Below are 8,420 nucleotides of genomic sequence, written 5' to 3' on the forward strand. Positions count from 1 at the left end.
AAAAAGGCTTTACAACGAAAGCAAAACATTAGATTATGTCAGGAGAGTACCCAGCCAGAAATAATCACACACCCATTTTTCAAGCTATCATATAATGTCACAAAAACCAAAACCACAGCTAAATGCAGCACTAACCTTTGATGATCTTCATCAGATGACACTCCTAGGACATTATGTTATACAATACATGCATGTTTTGTTCAATCAAGTTCATATTTATATCAAAAACCAGCTTTTTACATTAGAATGTGACGTTCAGAACTAGCAAACACACCGCAAACACACCGATTACGGTGAATTTACTAAATTACTCAGGATAAACGTTGACAAAAAAAAAATTATTTTAAGAATTATAGATACAGAACTCCTCTATGCAATCGCGGTGTCAGATTTTAAAATAGCTTTTCGGCAAAAGCACATTTCGCAATATTCTGAGTAGATAGCTCGCCATCACGGGCTAGCTAATTTGACACCCACCAAGTTCGCGTTCACTAAAATTGGATTACCTTTGCTGTTCTTCGTCAGAATGCACTCCCAGGACTTCTACTTCAACTACAAATGTTGTTTTGGTTCAAAATAATCCATAGTTATGTTCAAATATCCTCTGTTTTGTCCGTGCGTTCAGGTCCCTATCCGAACGGTGACGCGCGGACGCATGTCGTGACAAAAAAACTCAAAATATTCCATTACCGTACTTCGAAGCATGTCAAACGCTGTTTAACCTGTTGGGTCTAGGGGGCAGCATTTGCACGTCTGGATAAAAAAAATGTACCCGATTTAATCTGGTTACTAATCCTACCCAGTAACTAGAATATGCATATACTTATTATATATGGATAGAAAACACTCTAAAGTTTCCAAAACTGTTTGAATGGTGTCTGTGAGTATAACAGAACTCATTTGGCAGGCAAAACCCTGAGACATTTTCTGACAGGAAGTGGATACCTGATGTGTTGTATTGACTTTAAACCTATCCCATTGAAAAACACAGGGGTTTAGGAATATTTTGGCACTTCCTATTGCTTCCACTAGATGTCACCAGCCTTTACAAAGTGTTTTGAGTCTTCTGGAGGGAGATCTGACCGAACAAGAGCCATGGAACGGTGATGTCCCATTAGACACCTGGCGCGCTACTTCATGTTGGGTACCCTCGTTCCAATACGTTATAAAAGGCTATGCATTCGTCCACCTTGAATATTATTCATGTTCTGGTTAAAAAAGGCCCTAATGATTTATGCTATACAACGTTTGACATGTTTGAACGAACGGAAATATATTTTTTCCCCTCGTTCATGACGAGAAGTCCGGCTGGCTTACATCATGTGCTAACGAGACGGAGATTTTTGGACATAAATGATGAGCTTTTTTGAACAAAACTACATTCGTTATGGACCTGTGATACCTGGAAGTGACATCTGATGAAGAGAATCAAAGGTAATGGATTATTTACATAGTATTTTCGATTTTAGATCTCCCCAACATGACGTCTAGTCTGTATCGCAACGCGTATTTTTCTGGGCACAGTGCTCAGATTATTGCAAAGTGTGATTTCCCAGTAAGGTTATTTTTAAATCTGGCAAGTTGATTGCGTTCAAAAGATGTAAATCTATAATTCTTTAAATGACAATATAATATTTTACCAATGTTTTCTAATTTTAATTATTTAATTTGTGACGCTGACTTGACTGCCGGTTATTGGAGGGAAACGATTTCCTCAACATCAATGCCATAGTAAAACGCTGTTTTTGTATATAAATATGAACTTGATAGAACTAAAAATGCATGCATTGTCTAACATAATGTCCTAGGAGTGTCATCTGATGGAGATTGTAAAAGGTTAGTGTATCATTTTAGCTGGTTTTATGGTTTTGGTGACCCTGTCTTTGACTTGACAAAACATTACACACAACTCTTGTAAATGTACTGTCCTAACATACTCTAAATTTATGCTTTCGCCGTAAAACCTTTTTGAAATCGTAAAACGTGGTTAGATTAAGGAGATGTTTATCTTTCAAATGGTGTAACATAGTTGTATTTTTGAAAAATTTGAATTTTGACATTTATTTGGATTCAAATTTGCCGCTCTTGAAATGCACCTGCTGTTGATGGAGTGCACCACAGGTGGCACGCTAGCGTCCCACCTAGCCCCAAGAGGTTAAAATCAATTTTTATGCGATTTTTCTCGTAAAATAGCGATAATATTCCGACCGGGAGACGTTGTTTTTGTTCAAAGACTGAAAGAAGAAAATGGTGTCTTCACGTGCACGCCCGTGTCATTGTTCTCAGATCGACCACTTTCCAAATGCGCTACTGTTTTTCAGCCAGGGACTGCAGAGTCATCATTCCCCGTTCTGGCGCCTTCTGAGAGCCTATGGGAGCCTTAGAAAATGTCACGTTACAGCAGAGATCCTCTGTTTTCGATAAAGAGTCTATAGAAGGCCAAGAAATGGTCAGAGAGGGCACTTCCTGTATAGAATCTCAGGTTTTGGCCTGCCATATGAGTTCTGTTATACTCACAGACACCATTCAAACAGTTTTAGAAACTTTAGGGTGCATATTCTAACATTATATGCATATTCTAGTTTCTGGGCAGGAGTAATAACCAGATTTAAATCGGGTACGTTTTTTATCCGGACGTGAAAAATACTGCCTCCTACCCAAGAGAGGTTAACGAGAACATCACTGACATGATGTCATCTGGTCCTTTTGTGGCAGGGCTGAAATGCAGTGGACATTTTTGGGGGGGGGAATTCAGTTCATTTGCATGGCAAAGAGGGACTTTGCAATTATTTGCAATTCTTCTGATCACTCTTCATAACATTCTGGAGTATATGCAAATTGCCATCATACAAACTGAGGCAGCAGACTTTTGAGAATGACACGCATTCATTTTCACACTTTTGCCCACGACTGTACACTATATTAGGCCCAGCCTTTGGAACTTTGGTTTTCCTACATCCGATGGATTTGGATACTGCTTTCAAGCTAATTTCTTCAGCATTAGTAAAGATGTGATCAATACATGTTGATGATTTCATTCCTGAGCTGTTTGTAACTACCCTGGTAGGTTGATTGATAACCTGAACCAGGTTGCAAGCACTGGTTACACGCACTGGTTACAATTAGAAGCTTTTCCTTGACGAAAGCCAGTCAATATTTAAATCAACCAGAAAAATAAACCTCTGTTAATATCACATACAATATCAAGCATTTCACACGTTATCCAGATACTGAATGTTAGCACTTGGTGGTCTATAGCAGCTTCCCACAAGAATGGGCTTTAGGTGAGGCAGGTGAACCTGTAGCCATATTACTTCAACAGTATTTAACATGAGATCCTCTAAGCTTTACAGGGATGTGGTTCTGAATATAAAACAGCAACACCACCACAACTGGCACTCTGTCTTTTCTGTAAATGTTATAACCTTGTATTGCTACCACTGTATCTATTCAAAATATGAATGTCATCTGTTACTAGCAAGTTATTAATTCCATAAACCTTGTTTCTTAAGCTACATTCTGTGGTCCTGAGCAGGTTTTCATCAAGGATCTCTGTACTTTGCTCCAATCATCTTTCCTTTGATCCTGACTAGTCTCCCAGTCCCTGCCGCTGAAAAACAACCCCACAGCATGATGCTGCCACCACCATGCTTCACCGTAAGGATGGTGCCAGGTTTCCTCCAGAAGTGACATTTGGCATTCAGGTCAAAGAGTCAATATTGGTTTCATCAGACCAGAGAATCTTGTTTCATGATCTGAGAGTGCTTTAGGTGCCTTTTGGAAAACTCCAAGCCGGCTGTCATTTGCCTTTTACTGAGGAGTGGCTTCTGTCTGGCCACTCTACCATAAAGGCCTGATTGGTGGAGATCTGCAGAGATGGTTGTCCTTCTGGAAGGTTCGCCCATCTCCACAGAGGAACTCTAGAGCTCTGTCAGAATGACCATTGGGTTCTTGGTCACCTTCCTGACCATGGCCCTTCTCCCCAGATTGCTTAGTTTGGCCGGGCGGCCAGCTCTAGGAAGAGTGTTGGTGGTTCCAAACTTCTTCCATTTAAGAATGATGGAGGCCACTGTGTTCTTGGCGACCTTCAATGCTGATCAATGGAAACAGGATGCATCTGAGCTCAAAAGGGTCTGAAAACTTACGGAAATAAGGCATTTCATTTCTTTACCTGTTTCGCTTTGTCATTATGGGGTATTGTGTGTAGATTGATGGGGATTTTTATTTAATTTAATCTATTTAGAATAAGGCTGTAACATAACAAAATGTGAAAAAGTCAAGGGGTCTGAATACTTTCCAAATGCATTGAAAAATATCATTGTCACTACCATATGTTACTACAGACCCAAATTTGTTTCACTAATAGATACATCTGCTGACAAAAGGGCAATAAAAGAAAACAGTTTAAGCTATATTTACTGTGACAGAAGATTGAGGAAACACAGCAGCTACACGTTGCTAGGAAACACATGGCAGTGAGGGCTGCCTGTAAGGGTGTGATCATCAGCAGCATTATGCAAAAGCTAGCTCACACGACAAAAACCCATAGCTGTAACATTACTAGCTACAGATAAGAGGAATCCATGCAATCTATCTTAATTATGTCTTGCAATTAGTAAAAAGCATAGAGTGGAAAGGATGAGAAGCTCTGCGGACCCATGCATTCAGTTCGGCTGGCACCTAGCCGAACTCGGCTAGCCGAACGAGTGTGCTCGCATACTCACTTCAAGACCTTTACTTTTCTAACGAGAACATAGCGGAAACAGTACCGTTTGTCCATTTAGAGACGCCATAGCCAGTATACACTTCCTCAAAATAGAATTAAAAGAAAAAGAAAAATCGGTCATTCATTCTGACGTTTTTGCCGAAGAGATCTTAGTCGCGCAATTTTACATCTAAGATATTTGGTGCAGTATTTTTCAATGAAAAAACGTTCATGAAAACGAGTTGTCTCTAGTTGAATGACAAATCATTTATTGAAGAATCCCTACCGTTGACCAATTACAGACCAAGAGGCGTAGACTTCGTCTCTGAACTTCGGCTTGCCTCCAGAAAAAGAATAACGTGTGACCGAACAGCCGAGAAAACCCTCATCGAAGTCCAAAACAAATGACAACGTCACAAAATGTCAATATATGCACAAACTCTACCAAACTGTATGGGCTGGGAAGCATTCAGACGCCTTTAGTTCCCCGAAGTAATTTAGCTATTCATTGTAGTCATTGCGGTCTGTAGAGTTGCTATTTTCTCATGTCAATTAACTTGTGACATTCCTGTCTTGCAGAAAATCACACACAGAACGAGTAGTATGGCTGATGGCATTGCCATGCTGGAGGGTCACGTCAGGATAAGCCTGCAGGAAGGGTACCACATGAGGGAGGAGGATGCCTTCCCTGTAACGCACAGCGTTGAGATTGCCTGCAGTGACAACAAGCTCAGTCCGATGATGCTGTGACACACCGCCCCAGACCATGACGGATCCTCCACCTCCGAATCGATCCCACTCCAGAGTACAGGCCTCAGTGTAACGCTCATTCCTTTGACGATAAACGCGAATCCGACCATCACTCCTGGTGAGACAAAACCGCAACTCGTCAGTGAAGAGCACTGTTTGCCAGTCCTGTCTGGTCAAGAGACAGTGGGCTTGTAGGCCTTACAACAGGCCACTCTCAGCCTATTGCGGACAGTCTGAGCACTGATGGAGGGATTGTGCGTTCCTGGTGTAACTCGGGCAGTTGATGTTGCCATCCTGTACTTGTCCCACAGGTGTGATGTTCGGATGTACCGATCCTGTGCAGGTGTTGTTACACGTGGTCTGCAACTGCGAGGACGATCAGCTGTCCGTCCTGTCTCCCTGTAGCACTGTCTTAGGCGTCTCACAGTACAGACATTGCAATTTATTGCCCTGGTCACATCTGCAGTCCACATGCCTCCTTGCAGCATGCCTAAGGCACATTCACACAGATGAGCAGGGACCCTGGGCATCTTTAAGTGTTTTTCTGAGTCAGTAGAAAGGCCTCTTTAGTGTCCTACGTTCTCATAACTGTGACCTTAATTGCCTACCGTATGTAAGCTGTTTGTCTCTTAACGACCGTTCCACAGGTGCATGTTCATTAATTGTTTATGGTTCATTGAACAAGCATGGGAAACAGTGTTTAAAGCCTTTGCAATGAAGAGCTGTGAAGTTATTTGAATGTTTATGAATTACCTTTGAAAGACAGGGTCCTGAAAAAGGGACATTTTCTTTTTTGCTGAGATAGCTAAATATATCTAGCTATCTGTAACACACACATACACACTAGCACTCTTAATTTATATGGGCAATCCTTAGTTGCTACATCTATTTTTGGACGTATACATGTATGACATATGTACCCATTGATTCCTGAATAATATAACGTATAATTTCCTTTAAAAAAAAATATGATATGTCCAAAAATGGATGTAGCACCTAAGGATTGCCCATATAAATTAAGACCAACAAGAAAATGTTTATAGCCAATTTAGATTTTGTGGATGTGGAATTTGACTGTGAAATCTGATTTAGTGGATATAGACTCAGCGAAAACGTGTAACCACTGCGGTGTCCTTGCACAACAATAATCCCCTGCTAATCTCCACATGGAGAATTACAAACAATTTTTACATCCTGTCTTTTCCCCATGTATTGTTATTGAATGATCTAACGTTAGTACTGCAGATGTAGTAAACTATCTAACGTTATCTAGCTAGCTAATTAACTAGTAACGACATTTCGATTTTCTTCGCACATGGATAACGTTAGTAGGCTTTCTGTCAATCAATGTTGTCGATAACGTTTGGGGAGCGATTAGCTATTAGTTAGGTAACTAATATGATCAGATTCATGCTTGACGTGGTCTATTGTGTTGGTTAGTAATGCGAAACAGGTGGATGGACATCAACCGATACTTCTAAATGTGTTTCAACTGCAAAAGCCGACGGGCTGTTTCGCTGTAATTTAGCAGCTAACGTTAACTAGCTCGCTCGCTACGATGATAACTACTGGATGTCACAATTAGCTAGCGAACGTTCAAACGTTAAAATAAAATTATATTTAACCAACCCAACACTGTTCAACCCCATGCCAGAATATGTTGCTTGGATTTCCACTATGTCCATGGTCTTTTTGGTGTGGAGTATGGAGTGTCACTCACTAAACTACCACCCAGAGACTAAAACGAGACCATAGTAACGTTAGTAGGAAACCATCTTTGAAGAGACCGCTCGCGACACACACTTGCTAGCTAGTGGCTAGTTTTATACTTAGCCAAAACCGGCTAGCGTAGCTCGAAATCATTTCCCGTGGCTCAGGTCAGGGTGACTTTACGGCGTATCTTACCTTGTTCGAAGAGATATATTTCGCTGTAGCTGGATCATAGAGGCATCCACTTTGTATTTCAAGAATGTCAGATAATGGCTCAGAATGTCCTAAAAATGCCCCTCCTAAAAATGCTAGCAGCTATAGACTATCGTTTCAGTACTGTTAGCTATACAGACAAGTGAGGTCTGATTGGTTGATTCCCTCTTCTCAGACGCAGGGGACAGCGTCGTCATGTCGTTACACAAATTATTTGATTCTTGTGAAATTAATGTTTAAATTCAAAGAAAATGCATCTTGGTTTTTCTAACTACTGTAAATCTGTCTCCTATGAAAACTATAAAATTGGTACAACCAACTATGATTAATTAAGTCAGGTTTCTGGAATGGTTTTATATTGGACCACCACTACCACACTACAGTCACAGATAGAACAATAAGACAGATATTTCACCGGTTGTATAAATGTGAAGCATCCGGTTGGCGTTTCCACTCACTACCAAATATGGCAGTGAGAAGAAGCCCAGTTTGAACGAGATGAATATTGGCAGACATTATGCTAATTTCCTCATCGATAGAACGTTTGATCACAATACAGTTTTCTGTTCCCAAAACAACAATCTGTTCCGAACAGAGTGGATAAAGTTTTGTAGACTTTACCTTTTGCCAAAGTTTTTTAAAAGTGCGTTGTTTAGGAGTGCAAAGGCGAATTTAGTTATTAGACACGCGCACTTAAGAGTAGGCGTTCCCCAACAGAAATATGCAAATGAATGCTAGAACGCGCCAATAGGATCTCGCTAGCTCGTGCTTGGCTCTGTCCACCTCCTTGCTTGTTCTGTCCACTTTGGCTTGTTTGTTCCCATTTGAAACGACGGGCTGTTGTCTATCTTGGTTTAGTTATAAAAAAAGATTTGCTAGTCATAGAACAATGAGCTAGATGTTTACCGGATATATAAATCTGAAGCATCCGGTTGACGTTTCTACTCACCACCAAATATGGTGATGGAAGGAAGCCCAGTGGCTGGGAGTAGAATAAGATGGAGCGAGATAGATTTTGGTTGACATTCTGCAAATACTCATC

General features: G+C 40.7%; 1 protein-coding gene across 4 annotated transcripts in view; it reads right to left on the minus strand.

Moving 5' to 3' along the window:
* The window catches only part of LOC106607849 (dnaJ homolog subfamily C member 5), a 32,322-nt gene extending 24,562 nt beyond the window's left edge, over positions 1-7,760 (minus strand). For 3 of the 4 annotated variants that reach the window (XM_014205277.2, XM_014205275.2, XM_014205276.2), the window contains exon 1: positions 7,361-7,760. The gene's annotated coding sequence lies outside the window, so the exon portion shown is untranslated. The remainder of the gene's footprint in view (positions 1-7,360) is intronic. The other variant, XM_045720883.1, reaches the window with a different exon arrangement.
* Positions 7,761-8,420: the final 660 nt, after the last annotated feature.

This window comes from Salmo salar, chromosome ssa06 (genome assembly GCF_905237065.1).
Source record: "Salmo salar chromosome ssa06, Ssal_v3.1, whole genome shotgun sequence".
NCBI classification, from domain to species: Eukaryota; Metazoa; Chordata; class Actinopteri; order Salmoniformes; family Salmonidae; genus Salmo; species Salmo salar.